This window comes from Erpetoichthys calabaricus, chromosome 2, assembly GCF_900747795.2.
Source record: "Erpetoichthys calabaricus chromosome 2, fErpCal1.3, whole genome shotgun sequence".
NCBI classification, from domain to species: domain Eukaryota; kingdom Metazoa; phylum Chordata; class Cladistia; order Polypteriformes; family Polypteridae; genus Erpetoichthys; species Erpetoichthys calabaricus.
The window spans coordinates 198,477,025-198,491,151 of record NC_041395.2 but is presented as its reverse complement, the minus strand read 5'-3'; the positions used below and the strand labels follow the sequence as shown (position 1 = coordinate 198,491,151).

At 37.9% G+C, this 14,127-nt stretch overlaps 1 protein-coding gene across 5 annotated transcripts in view; it reads right to left on the bottom strand.

The window, feature by feature from the left end:
• clcn2c (chloride channel 2c) overlaps positions 1-14,127 on the bottom strand; it is a 118,806-nt gene that overhangs the window by 85,742 nt on the left and 18,937 nt on the right. The gene's annotated exons all lie outside the window — the stretch shown is intronic.

Sequence of the window (14,127 nt, the reverse complement as noted above, 5' to 3'; positions counted from 1 at the left end):
AAACCTGGTGAAACTCAATTAAATTGCTGAAGTCTACCTACTCCTGAGCATCCTACTTATCCAAAACAGAAGCATAGTCATTTATTTGAGAAGCTTTGGCTTCAACAGTGTCTAAAGTCATGGTAGTCTTTGTGGCCTAGGAACAAGTCCTCAACACTGCAGTGTACTAAGAAGAAATGGAAACTGGGAAAAGGTTAGTGAAAAAGGTCACCATTCCCACAAAATTGTAAGACAAATGCCTAAAAAACCTTTTTCTGTATAAGAATTCAACACAGCAGCTCTCTGAAGAGTACACTATTCTAAATTAATGGGTCTTTATCCTGGATGTAGATGTTGAAATTGACTTGGCAAGTAGATAATTCTAAAGTTTGTAGATAAATGTTCTAACTCCCAAAAAGCTTTCTTTATGATTGGATGAATAAAGTTGCTTCCATCTTAAGACTGCAGAGAGCTCGAGGGGTGTAGACATTAATGTGTTTTGTTACGTACAAGGTGAAGAAACCCCTTGCAGCTTAATATATTATATAGTATGAAACTGGTGTTAGTTTGCAAGATCAAGGTGATAATGCTTTCAATTCTAGTCCAACAGGAAATCTTAACACTCCAATAGATTACTAATTTTATCACTGCAACAGGTTCTTAAGACGGTTCAGTGAAAATCCCTGTTCTATTGCTAGTACAGCCCTTTTAAAAACATCTTCTCAGAGCAGTAAATCATTTGGATTTTGGGGGGGGTTTGAGTATGCAATGACTTGTAGAGATGCATTTTGCAGCACATCTCTCTCAGTTTATTTTTGACAGTTTGGCACTGAAACAGATTCTTTTGTATCTGTATTTAACTCATCAAATGCTGAAGCCAGCAACTCTCTCTTCTCTTGTGCTTTCATGTTGGCCTATAGACCTTTAACTGTCCCTCTTTCATTAATACAGTTGTCTTAAAGGAAGCCTACACAGTGGAATCCACTTTGGATAGATTCTAGAAGACATTTTGATCATGCTCAATGTATACCATGGCATGGAAAGTTAAAAGTAAATAAGGAACACACAGATGAGTGTTAAATATGTTGTGATTCACCATTTTTTTCCAGGAGTGCTAGGTACACAGATATTTTACATTTTTTTTTTTTTTTTTAAACTGCGACTAATTTCAGCCATTGAATTAAACTGTGATTGCAGCAGCTCCTTCTTTTAAACTGCAACTCTATTCTATGGACAATTATGTTTTTACTATTTGTGCCTTCCCTTGGATAAGTGATTGTCTGCTTAGTTCATAGGGTACCACTGTGGCTGCATGTTTTTGTTCCAACCAAGACCACTAATTAAGGAGTCAAGATTGTGTTTAATCAATCAAGAATGTTTAAAAGCTCTCTTTTTATTGTTTTGTTACATTTAGAAAAATGTTTGCTACTATGATATTTACGTTTCAAACAAATTGTTTTTTTGTCCACATGTTTAAGTAAAACCATGTTTTCTTTATAATTCGCCTTTTTATGGTGTTTTTTTCTCTGTTAATTGTAACAGTAGTGCAAACGCAGGTGCAATAACCCCAAATGCTATATGAAAAGAAATGTTACTTGTTCCATTTTCTGAACCCATCCATCTTCTAATTTATTTAGAAGCAAGCAGCCTATCCTAATAGCAACAAAATGTCTTTGTATGCTTATATGTATTTTTAAGTAAACAAACAATTCACTACACAAAATATACTTTGTATTTGTAATGAAAAAAAAATATTGTGTATGAATTACAAAGGACAAAATAAACACATTGTCACAAGAACTCAGACCAAACTAAAAAGTCAAATGTGCAAAAGTTTCAATGCAATTGTTGCATTGAAATTAATATTTTTTATTTTCAATTCATTTAGTCAATCCATTTTCTAACCAAACTCTTCTGTTCTGTTTCCAAGTGTATTAGATACAAGGCAAGAACCTGCCCTAGACTGGATTCATTCACATTCCAGGGCAAGATTACTCATACACTGATACTCACTCAGATATTTCCGTTTATTTTTGTCTTTTCCATTGCCAGCTGGATTTAGTTTAATATATTAATTTTTACTTAATTATATAAGGGCAACCAGTTGTTCTTTGTGTTTTGCTGCATTTTGCATGTTTTTGTTTTCAACTGTATAATACAAGGGGGCTTCGCTCGCCTACCCCCGGCATTGGGTATCCTGAAATACATTAGTCGACCCAAGTAGCACATTATTCCTAACTTCACTCCACAGTAGTGCCACTCACAATATGGCGGTGACGCCTGTGCCTTCACTCCGCAGTAGTGCCACTCACAATATGGCGCAGACGCCTGTGCCTTCCGTACTTTATGGACCCGTGGGGCCTCCGTAGCCTCTTCCGTTTGAATCTGGGCTGCAGCGCAGAGTCCTCTTTTTTGTGTGGCTGTCGGTAGTCGTTAGCCATGGGCGCGTTGTTGCTTCATTTCTCATTCACGTCAGTTGAGCTCTTTCGTTTTTGGGCCGTGACTCCTTCGTGCGCGGTGGATACAACTTCGCGTGCGGTTTATGAGATGCGTGCTGTATGCGCCTGCGCAGTACGTCTCATGGTCCCATCGCCGTGTCCCTGCGTCCATGCCGTCCGGTTTACCATTCTCGGTTAGTAATATGGATATGTAAATGTAGGAAATAATTTCATTTTGTCAATGGAACTATGGAAATTTAAGTAAAAATCTGAGATCAGGAATGATTCTCACGAGTTAAAAACGCTAAAAACATAAAGCCTCAAGTAATTATAAAACTGCAGGCAAAACAGTAGTAGTGACTTTAAAGGTTTAATTAACTTTCAGCAAATCATCTATTTTCTAAACGTATTTCATTCTTGAATAGGGTTGAAGGGGACTGAAGTACAACATGGATGCAGAGACCGACTTTGAACATGGCAACTGTCCTGTGTTGGGCAAACTAAAAGATACTGTACATTTTCAATGTTGCATTTTTTTTTAGTTTTTACAATGTCAGTAACATATTTTTGTTTGGGTTTTGTGAGGAAACCCACCTGTTATCTTAAATTTTGAGCAGATACAATTACAAACATGGCAAATTACATTTTGACTAGTAATAAATTCATTACCAATATCAGAATTGCATTACTGCTTTATTAATTTTTATTTCTACAACAATTCTTCTGATGATACAAAAATAAAAAATGTTGCTCACATTGATATCCGTCAAAATTTATTTTACAGAAACACTAGCTAAAGTATGCTTGGACTAGAAAATATTAGCCTAGTAGTCCTTTAGACCAGGGGTCCCCAACCCCCGGTCCGCGGCCCACTACCGGTCCGCAGCCGTCTGACAGCCGGGCCACGAGAGAACTGCCGGCAACGGCGACTCACTCAGACTTTTCAGAACGCTTGGCGGGCGGGGCTTTGCAGCGGTGCAGAGAGAGGAGAGAGACCGAGGTGAGAGACTATTACAACAAAGTATTTTTATGGTCCCGACAGTTTCCCCATATGACATGAGTCTAAAGAAATCACATTACTACGAAGTACATTCAACAAATGCTTTCATTACAACGAAGTGACCTTGAAATGCTTGAACAAATCATCCACAGAGCAGTTAGATCTGTGGTCGCAGCTCAGTTGTGCACGTTTGCACAACGATCCCCAAACAGAAACATTGTAAAAAAATCTCTTTCTTCGAACTTTCCTCGTACTGTTTTTTTTTTTTTTTGCTGTTTTTGTTGTCTGTGGGTTTCAGTGATTCCTTTTGCTTATTGCTTGTCAACATTTGAAAAACATCCACTGGAATTTAACTCATTGTCACTCTCCTATAGAAACGGCAGACTCGAAAAAAAGATTGCAGTGTTAATGTTTGTGATGTGCAATCTGTTGGATTGGCAAATGTAAAACATATATCTTTGTTATATGCAAAAAAAGAAGAAAAATCTCAGATTGCAAACGTATGCGAACTGCTTAATAACTTTAATAATAATAGAAATGTTATGTAAATTGTGTATAAAACTGCCCCCCCCCCCCCAACCAACCCCCCCAACTGGTCCGTGGAAAAATTTGCATCTAATAAAGTGGTCCTTGCTGTCAAAAAGGTTGGGTACCACTGCTTTAGACTACTAAAAATGAGAGTAAATATTACCCAATGATTATTAGAATGAAATTTTCAAAATTAGTTCCAAACTTAACTTGAAGTCCTCATACAGATTTAAGAGCAGTAACCACTGAGTAACAAAGCTTGTGGAAGCTTTATGATTTGACTGCAGACTCAAAACATATCCATTTTAACAGCCTGTGAGAAAAATTATGCAATAGTCACATTATGAAGCAAATGTGGTAGACAACTTTTCCATTTTCCCCAAACAGTAATAAATCCAACTCGAAAAAATGGAATTGAAAATGTATACAGTAGACCCCCGCAAAGTCGCGGTTCAGGGTTCGTGGACTCAGTTGTTTGTGGATTTTTCCTTAGAACCTAGCTATTAATTGTTAGCGGAAAGCGCAAATATCCTCCGCAATTTTTTATGGCTTTTTTCGTGGCAGAGAGAACAGGAAGCAACCGATGAGGGAACCACGGTTTGGGATGGTGAAAGTAGCCAATCCAAGAGCGTTATTCATTTCTCCTTGCTTCTGATTGACTGCTGTCCTGTGACGTGTTTCCAGCTGACTGTCCTCGTGTTTTCCATTTTGTTATTGTATTCATTTTGTTATTCTTAAAACGCACAAGATGTCGCCAAAATGCCCTGCACCTTCTAAGGCTTCTGGCACTGAGCCTAAGCGCCAGAAGAAGTTTAAAACACTCCAGGAGAAGGTTGAACTACTGGATCTTCTCCGGGAACTAAAAAGTTATGCTGCAGTAGCGCGCCACTATGGCATAATGAAAGCACCACACGCTACATAAAGAAGAACGAAGCAGCGATCTTGAGTACCGTATCTGTAAGTTTCTGTGATAGTTCCAAAATGGTAATGAGCGTAAGGAATAAAAATATCGTCAGGATGGAATCTGCCTTGGCATTGTGGATCAACAACTGCAGGAAGAAGAACATCCCCTTGGACGGTAACATCATCCGAGAGAAAGCACGGAAATTGTACCAGCAGTTCACTACAGGAGACAATGTAGCAACTTCCCATCACAATGTTCCTGACTCCTCCTGAAGCACCTAAAGAAGAGGCACCACCCAAGGAGTTTTAAATCCTCTGCATCGTACTGCACAGCTACTTCATCATTAATATCATTCATCATTGGTAAGTAAGTACCCATACATTTTACTGTATTTTAATTAAATGAAATTATGTATTTACTCTACTTATAACAAAGAAAACACGCTTGCATGAATTACAGTACGTATAGTGGTAACATCGGTATTTTACATTCTAGCACCGCGGGAGAACATAGCAGTACAGTACTGTACAGTATATGGGTTTACCTTTACATTCTGTTTTTAGGTAATGTATTAATGTATTAAGCTGAGTTTGCAACAAAATTAAAGTGCTTTGGGGGCATACTGTATTTAGGGTTTAAACTATAAAAATAGGCATTTAAAAGGCATTTTTTAACCACATCCAAAAGTCGCGTTTTTTCACAATTCGCGGGTTCTCTAGGAACGTAACCCACGTGAATTTTGGGAGTGTACTGTACTTGAAATACGTTTACATTATTTATGCTCATTTATATATCTTAATTATTCATGAAATGCATAGCAATGATTACTATGAAGGGGCAGGAAAGAGTACATAGCAAAAATATTCTATTAATTTTACTACTTAAGGGTGTTATAAACATGGCAGTGGAGTTTTCCAAAAATCTAAATGGCAGTGAATATAAATGAATGGTGGTTGATTTAAATTTTAGAAATAAGCAGTAGAAGTCTGTTATTAGGTTAAAACCACCTAAGTCTTACATAGAAGGAGTGAAGACTGAAGTACACTGCAATCTGGGGCCAATAACTTTGTGGAGTTTCAGAATTCCATGTACTGAAAACAAAGACGGCACTAAGCCTAAAGGGTATAGAAGTATTAAGATCAGAGCATCCTATGGGATAAACTCTTCCAAGACTCTCAAAAACAATTCCAGCAACACTAAAATTTTTACTACTCACACCAATCACCAGATTAGGCCAGATTAATCCGATCACTCCAAATAAATTAGCTCTACTAGTACTTGCAATTTCTAAAGTTTGTTTTGATGTGTATTTAACCACATGACTGTGACATCTTAAGAGTTTTGTACTATACTGTAGGAACAAACTTCCACAAGGCAATAATAAAGCTCAGTTATACTGTACATTCCCCATCCATCGAGAGACAGCACAGTGGTCTGTAGGAGTCCGAAATGGGTGACAAATTTCTGAAAGTGCTGGCCAAGTAGAAAATAATAAGCACCAGAGCTGGCAAAACCGATCGTCTTCTGTTGAATTTCCAAGTGGGCAGAAGCCTTACAAAGCACGGCTTTCTTTGTATTTCTCCCTTTGCTTTGACTTACCACTCAGTGGGCAGACTCATTGCAGTAAACTGCAAACAGTGAGGCCCAGGGAGAGCTCCTCAGTGGCAGTCTTACAATGCCACACGAAAGCTGATTAGGTTGTGGGCACATTCTCAAAGTAAAGCTGGCATTGCAGCCAAGCAGAAACAGACTTTTCCACCCACCCATCTCCATCTCTGGTATCCGCCCCCAAACTCTTGCAATTCAGACTGCCTGAGCTTAACAGGCATGGTGTTTATAGAAACAGTGCCTTGAAACCAGAGATAAATAACAACATTAAACACTCAAGCTGCTCAAAACTGCTGAACCCAGTCTGCTGCCATTTGACCACAAACACACTCTATACATCAACTGCACTTTACCAGTTAGCCCAGGCCTGTGTGTCCTGGGAGTTGCAGAGTAAAATGTATTATTATTTTTACAGTATATGTTAAGGGCAAGACAGCTGGAAAGAAACTGCAACACCTTGTGTTGGAGATGATTTGTTAAAAGGAGACATGCAGTTTCAATGTCAGTTTGCCTGCCTAAGACTTTTTTTTTTTTTTTAAATGTCTTGAATGTCATAACAATAAATTAAATGGCTAATGGGTCAAAGGCATTGTCACACAAGGGTAGAAAACAGAGTTAAAATTACAGCATGGTGACCATTTGCGTGGAGTTTAGATGTCTTTGTGTGTTATTTTTCTGGGTACAGTTGCTTGCACATTTCAGGGATGTGCATTTATGTTCACGGATGACTGCTTATGTGAATGTCCGAGTGTGCCCTCTGAAAGACAGACATCTAATTTAGACTGGTTCCTACTCAGAGTCCAAAGTTAACAGAAAAGGCTCTGGCTCTCCTTGTAGTAATAGTAAGAAGAAATTCATAAAGTGGATGGATGCATATTTTTCTGTGGAAGCAGAACACAAGTTAAGAAAATCTCCATTTGCTCAATGTATGACAAACTTAATGTTTATGTGTACCACGCGCCCTCGTGTAAGACGCGCACCCTAATTTTTACAAAGAAAATCACGGAAAAAATTTTCCACGTGTACAACGTGCATTGTGATTGTATAGGAAGAGTTTTCCGCAAAATGCCCTTCTGTCTGTGTTGCATGATGAAAGAGCGAGCGAGCAAAAGAGTAAGAGAGACAGCGAACGAACAAGGGAGAGCGAGCGAGAGAGCCCAAGCAGAAGAAGTAAACATTACAGAAAAAAATTCCTCGTGTATGATGCGCACCTGATTTTCTAATGCTAATTTTCGGGAAAAAATGTGCGCGTGGTACACGGGTAAATGCGGTAGATATGCAAAAATAACTTTTTATCACAGAATATTTTAAAATGAACAAAATCTATTATTAAGGGAACCTTATCTGCATTCTTAGAAGACAATGTCATGGCCACAAGACACCAGACATCTCTGCCAGCAAACTGCATACACAGAAGCTGGACTACCTGGACCATAATGTGCAGGCAACGGAAAACTGCTGTTACTATACAAGTAGGTCTTCTCTGCTCAAAATTTAAAAACTACTTTTCAGACATTCATTTTCCTATCTCACCAATTCCATTTCAGGGTCGCTTGTAACAGAGTGAATATTTACAAGGAGTACAAAGCTGATCCTCAAACTGAACAAGGCACTATGACATCCTCACACTGGGTCAGTTCTGAATTGTCAATCAGTCTAACACAAACTTCTTGGTAGGTATGTCCAAATTACCTCAAGAAATCCACACAAAACATGGAGAGTATGCACAAAATTCATACAAACAGCGAATGGGCAAGGACTTGGAAACCCCCACAAGCTTTAATGTAGCAGTGCTAACCACACTACTATAGTTCCATAAAATAACTGACAGAAGCTAGAAAACACTTGCGATTTAATCTGGTAACCTATATTGTAGTGCTTCAATACAGTCTTCTGCACCAGATAAACATTTAATTCAAATGAATTTTCATTTGTTTGATTGATTCACAGGTGTTCAGATGTCTCCAGCTACTTAAGTGGGCTAGTATACAGGACACTAAACAAATGCTAGGCATTTACAATCATGCTGAGCAGACATGATTATATTTCAAGGTTGTGTGCCTCGAATGTTAATTGACAGTTTTGACTTCTGTATTTTTCAAAGCTTTCCCCCCCTAATTTACCAAAGCATCTTCATGACTGGTACTGCATTACTCATTTTTTTCCAGAACTGAGCAAATACTGTCTTATAGACAAGTGAATGGGTACTTGTCTGCCCCCTTTTTATTTATAAAGGGCAATTATTTGAGTCTGGAATGGTGCAGTAAACCATTCTAAAAGCATTTTGCACAAGGTCAATGCATAAATTTCAATTATTTAGTCAGCTATATTCTGGGTTTGCCTGAATTTGACAGTTTCTTAAATTTTTTTTATTTTGTTTTAATATTACAGTTTCTGGCAAATGATTTTTTTTTTTTTTATTCAGCATTGTGTAAAGACCTACAGCAGTAGACACAAGACACAAATAGGTCACAACGTAATGTACACTAGTCCATCATGGGTACCCACCAAAGTTCAAAAATTCAATATCAGTTACTATGCTAAGCACAGGAAAATTTCAGAACATACATTAACTAAAACTCGTATATCAATTTGTGAAAATGCATCAGCTTTACACAGGTGTGACTGGGAAGCTAAAATATTAAAAACACAAGAGTTAACAAAGTACCCTTACAAAAAAATATAGCTGAAAATTTTAGGAGAAAATAAAAAGGTTCTGTTTGACCAGTTCTATACATATATGTAGTACCTGGGCAACAAATCAGTGTTTTTAACTTAAACAATTAACCTTTACTAATCTAGCATATATTTGTGAGGTAAATTCACACTTTTTAAAACATCCAACTAATGATTCAATTTTATTTCTCTCCCTGGCCTCCATTGTTTTATGAGTATGTTTCCCCTTTACTCTCTCTCTCTCTCAACCAATGAGGTTTTCTTTGAAGCCTTTAATATTCATGAGTAACTTTGTTCTTCTTAAGCTCTGCTTTTCTCTCCCTTGTTTATAAGATGTCTCACTTTTGTGAAATCCTGTCTTTTTTCGATGAGGCCCAATTTTATTTATTTGGTTTCAGCTGTTCTTTTCATGGCATCACGTGTCCCAATAATAAAAAGGTTTTAGGGGGGACCCTTTATGTGCAGGGCCTCCATATTTTATATTTGGTTCTCTCCTTTAATAAGGTTCATGACTACATTTTAAACCAGATGTAGCCACTCATTTTGAGGCCCTGCCTAACTCAACAACTTTTTGTTTGGCCCCACAACTCTCTTTTTAAGAGAGCACCTCTTTAATTAGAACTAAGACTGCTCTCTGTGAGACACTATTCTAGAAGTACTCACCCAGTGATAAGGTTAAGGAAAAAAATAAAATAAAACAAAGAACAAAAATAGACCCATACTCTCTGAGTCACATCTAGTTCCTCTTTTATGGCCCTCTTTATGAGATCAGTGATGACACTGTATACAAGGAACCCATTTTAGTTAAAATCTCCTGCTTGAAAGTTGACACAACCCCTTATTTTACTTTAAGAGAGTCCTCTTTATAAGGGGACTGTATACATTTCATTTATGTATCTATATTTTTTTTTTAATGAGAGACCATCAGTCTCATTTTATTAGGAACTAGCTCCACTCTTTCAATCACTCAATCTGTAATACTGAAATGGCTCTTGTATTGTTTTTGAAAACAAGGAAGGAAGAGAAAGGTAAAAGTCTCAAACCAAATGTTGCCCCCTGTAAAGAAAGGAAAAGATTGAATCTATTTTTTCCCCAGATTTGCTAATGTTTAAAACAGGTTGACACAACTAACAAAACAAAAATGTATGATTTATAAGGAGTTCAGTGTCTGTAAGAAAATGAAGGCATTCAACATGAAGCATGGCATGCTCAACCAATGTCAACTAAGGAAACTGACTTTCTGAACCTGTGAAACATAAATCAGTTCTACTCAGGGGTAGGTGTCATTTAAGAAACAATGTTGCAACAGAACTCTTTTCAAGTTATCAATGCAGTCATCTGTTCAGAAACACACTAAATCAGGACAGAAGCCAAATCAGAAAGTAAAAAATATGAAATATGCTGGCTTGTAGTTCTGATCTGCTAAACAGAAGACACAGGAGTCATGTTATGATATAACATGCATATCTCTGAGACACCCAGTTTTGGAAGTGAACTTGTACTGCTTCAAAGACTAGACATTAGAAGGTGGTTAATTCTTGCTGTGGAAAGGTTGCTTAAGATGCACTCAGCATGCCAGCAGCATCAGACAGGCAAACATCTTTACAATAGTATTTGTGCTTGCACCACATAAGGAGGATGGTGGAGTTTAGAAACAAGCATGTGTAGGGCAGTAAAAACAGAACACAGATCACCATGTTTAGCAGAACGACACATTAGATTTGAAGAGGAGTCTTGAGGAACACCACACAGTTCTCAAGTTAGTTTTCTAATCTAGTTATTGGTTTCAAAGTTGCAGGGAAAGGAGCCAGTGCCTGTCCCAGAATCAACGAGCATCAAGCCTAGAAAAGCAAATGAGAAAGAATGGTCTTCTTCCAGACTGACTTTGATGAAAAATGACTGCAGTCTCACAGGGCCTGGTGCTGGGGGAAGCTGGCACTTGACTTGCTAGCATAAGACTGAGAACAAAGCTTCCTTATAGATCAGAGAGAGAGAGAGGGAGAGAGAGAGACAGAGAGAGAGAGAGAGAGAGAGAGAGAGAGAGACTGAGGCAGGAGTCCAGTGGCCAGAACACACTAAATATTTAAATAGCCAAGAACTGTCCTGCTATTTTTTATTTTTTTAAAAATAAACATATCTTGCTTAGTAACACATTGACCAAAGCAAGCTGCATTGCTTTTTCAAATTGGAATTGTGATTTTTGCCTTGTGATTAATGCAAGTATCTGCACTCTTTTACATAAGACCTTTTTTTTGGCAACACTGCATCCACTCTTTCAAGCGTACATTTGAAACAGGCCATCAATCTTTGGAATAAATCACTTTCTCACAGCTTCAAGAGACAGTCACAAAGAGAGTATTAGGCCTTATTCCAGTCTACTAGTCCATACCCATCACTGCTCAGGGAAAAACTTTGGACATTTGTAAAATGAGCACAAGCTACAGGAAGCAAAGTATCAGAAATGCTCACTGCCTGCCAAAACAATGTATAGCTTTCAGTAAACTTCTAATGCATCTGTAACACAACATGGGGCCTACAACACTAAGATTCCTCAAATCTAAGCAGCTCTTCAACAGACAACAGGGCACTCTTTAAAAAAAAACAAAAAAACAGTTGCATAACTAATCTAGCACAGAAGTATTAGGATCCACCTTGAGCAAAATACAAAACATAACATAGCATAGTTTAGGACATACTAAAACCGACAGCATAACCACCCCAATCCTGTGGTAGCCCAGTCCCACCTAGAAGAAAAGGTACTGCAGTACAGCTCCAGCTTCCCTTACAAATTGCACGGCTTCCCCAGCATAAATGTTCATCACATATTTCCAGTTGTGTAAAGAAATAAAATCTATTAAGATTTATGTATGAATCCTGGCCTGAAGGCTCAAGATTATCAAGAATAGTTGGCAAACCAAACATGCTTCAGAAAGGAGAAAAAAAAATGTTGTGACGGGGATGGTACTGGTTGGATTCATTAATGTATGTGATAGATAGAAGTCTGATAAACTGTCCTAGAGATCTGGTTGTACCAACTGGGAGAAGCCAAGAAAGTGCTGCAACCAGATGGCATATCATTAATTCTTATTTATTTACAGAGTTTCACATTATTACAAACCTCTACTGCAGACAATAGATCGGGATGAAGGAAGGCAAATATTCAAATATATTTACATTTTTAAAATGCTGCAGCATATTTATCGCTATTCAATGTTGGTCTGTTGAATTATGTCACTGAACCATATACTATATTGTCATTCCATTTTTTTTTTTTAACATTTCTGCACAGATGGGCTTAACAACAAATACTTTATGTAGTACTGTAAAGAATAACAATAAACTGGAAATACAGAAGCAGAGATGGTCTACAAATCTCAAACCATGTACCCACTTAATCTCTTCTTTAGACAGAGCCTATACTGTCACTCTTAGTACAAACAGTACCTCAGTGCTTAAACAGCTTGGCAGACAGGTGTGTTACTGGATTAATCAGTTTCTTAGGACCCTAAGTCTATGACATCACCCTCAGGGCAACTGGCCCGTCACACTCAGAAGTTATAAATTAATAATCAGACCCAACACTGCACAGCAAACTCGTTTATCAGGAGACCTTATCTGCTTATTCATTCTTTTGAGAACATCTACAGAGAATGTGGGAGTGCACACATACAAAAGTGGACCTGGTCGATATTGCAGTAAAAGTATTTTGATGGCCATGACCCTGTCACAGTTATCACACCAAGAAATTTGATCACAGGCAGAGATGAGTGTGCAGTCACACATGAGGTTTCAGCCAACGATAGATGTTCCCGAAAATATCAGCATCATCTTTTCTAAGTAACCTTCAGAACCAGTAAATAGGAGCTACTGTAACCTTCCCTTCCTCCACAGCAAGGCAGAATTCCTGGGATCTCATTTTCATTACCTAATGGCCCGGCACCACAACAAGGCTTGACTCTTGCCTAGCCACTTCATAATACTACTGAAATTATCATATCATGCTCTCACTCTCTCCAGACAATCTGTAATACTGCCTTACCTATATTACATTCACCAGATCACAAGCTTCATATTCTTTATGTCTCTGTTCCATACCTAAAATGTTTTTTGGTCATCCTACCTTTATATTCTATGCCTCACGTCTGTATTCACATTTCCTTCTGCTTACTGTAAATTCCTTAACCTGTGTCTAAAAAATATTCTTCTGGCTAACTGTTGCTCCAAGTTCTCTCTCTCTCTCTTTGATGTGTCCATAAAACTGAGCTGAAGTAATCACAGGAGCAAGTATTCTCTATCTCTGTCCTATAAACTACATTTTCCTTTCATGCCCCAAGTCTTGTGAATCTGTCATGTTCACAATCTATTCCTCTGCTCACTCTTCTTCAGAGTCTATCATCTCTACTGTCTATGTTTACATTAAGATATAAATTTGTTTCGATCAACAGCCACCAAAATGAACTGGTTCTTTTGCAAATAAAAGTTGTGTTCGTCTCTGGCATGTGAATGTAAGACCCCAAAAGTACATTAGCAAGATGTATCTGCAAGTTTAGGACAGAGACACTTCAAAAGATACATATACTGTATGTGACTGAACAAATGTAGCCATTACTTTTACTTCCTTAAAAATTTTTTGGAACTTTCCTCCAAATATCATTTTTGTCGACAAGCCACACAGAAGAAGAATACATGGTAAAGGGTGTTTGTGTGTGTCAAAATATTTTTAAACAAGGACAACCAATACGCAATGACAATGCATATATACACACACACACAATGTCGCTGTGAACAAAGAAGCCTTAACAAAGTTAGTAAAGTTAACTTGTGTAAGAGCTGGAAGTGAGTAAGCGAAGTTCAGCTTGACGTATGGGATTTTGAAAGCTGGTGAACCTGCTGCTGTGCTTGCACACATATTTAATGCAGGCCCTTTAAAACTGATTTTAAAAAGATAAACCATGAAAATGTATTTTCTGTGCATTCAGACTTGGAGGGGCACA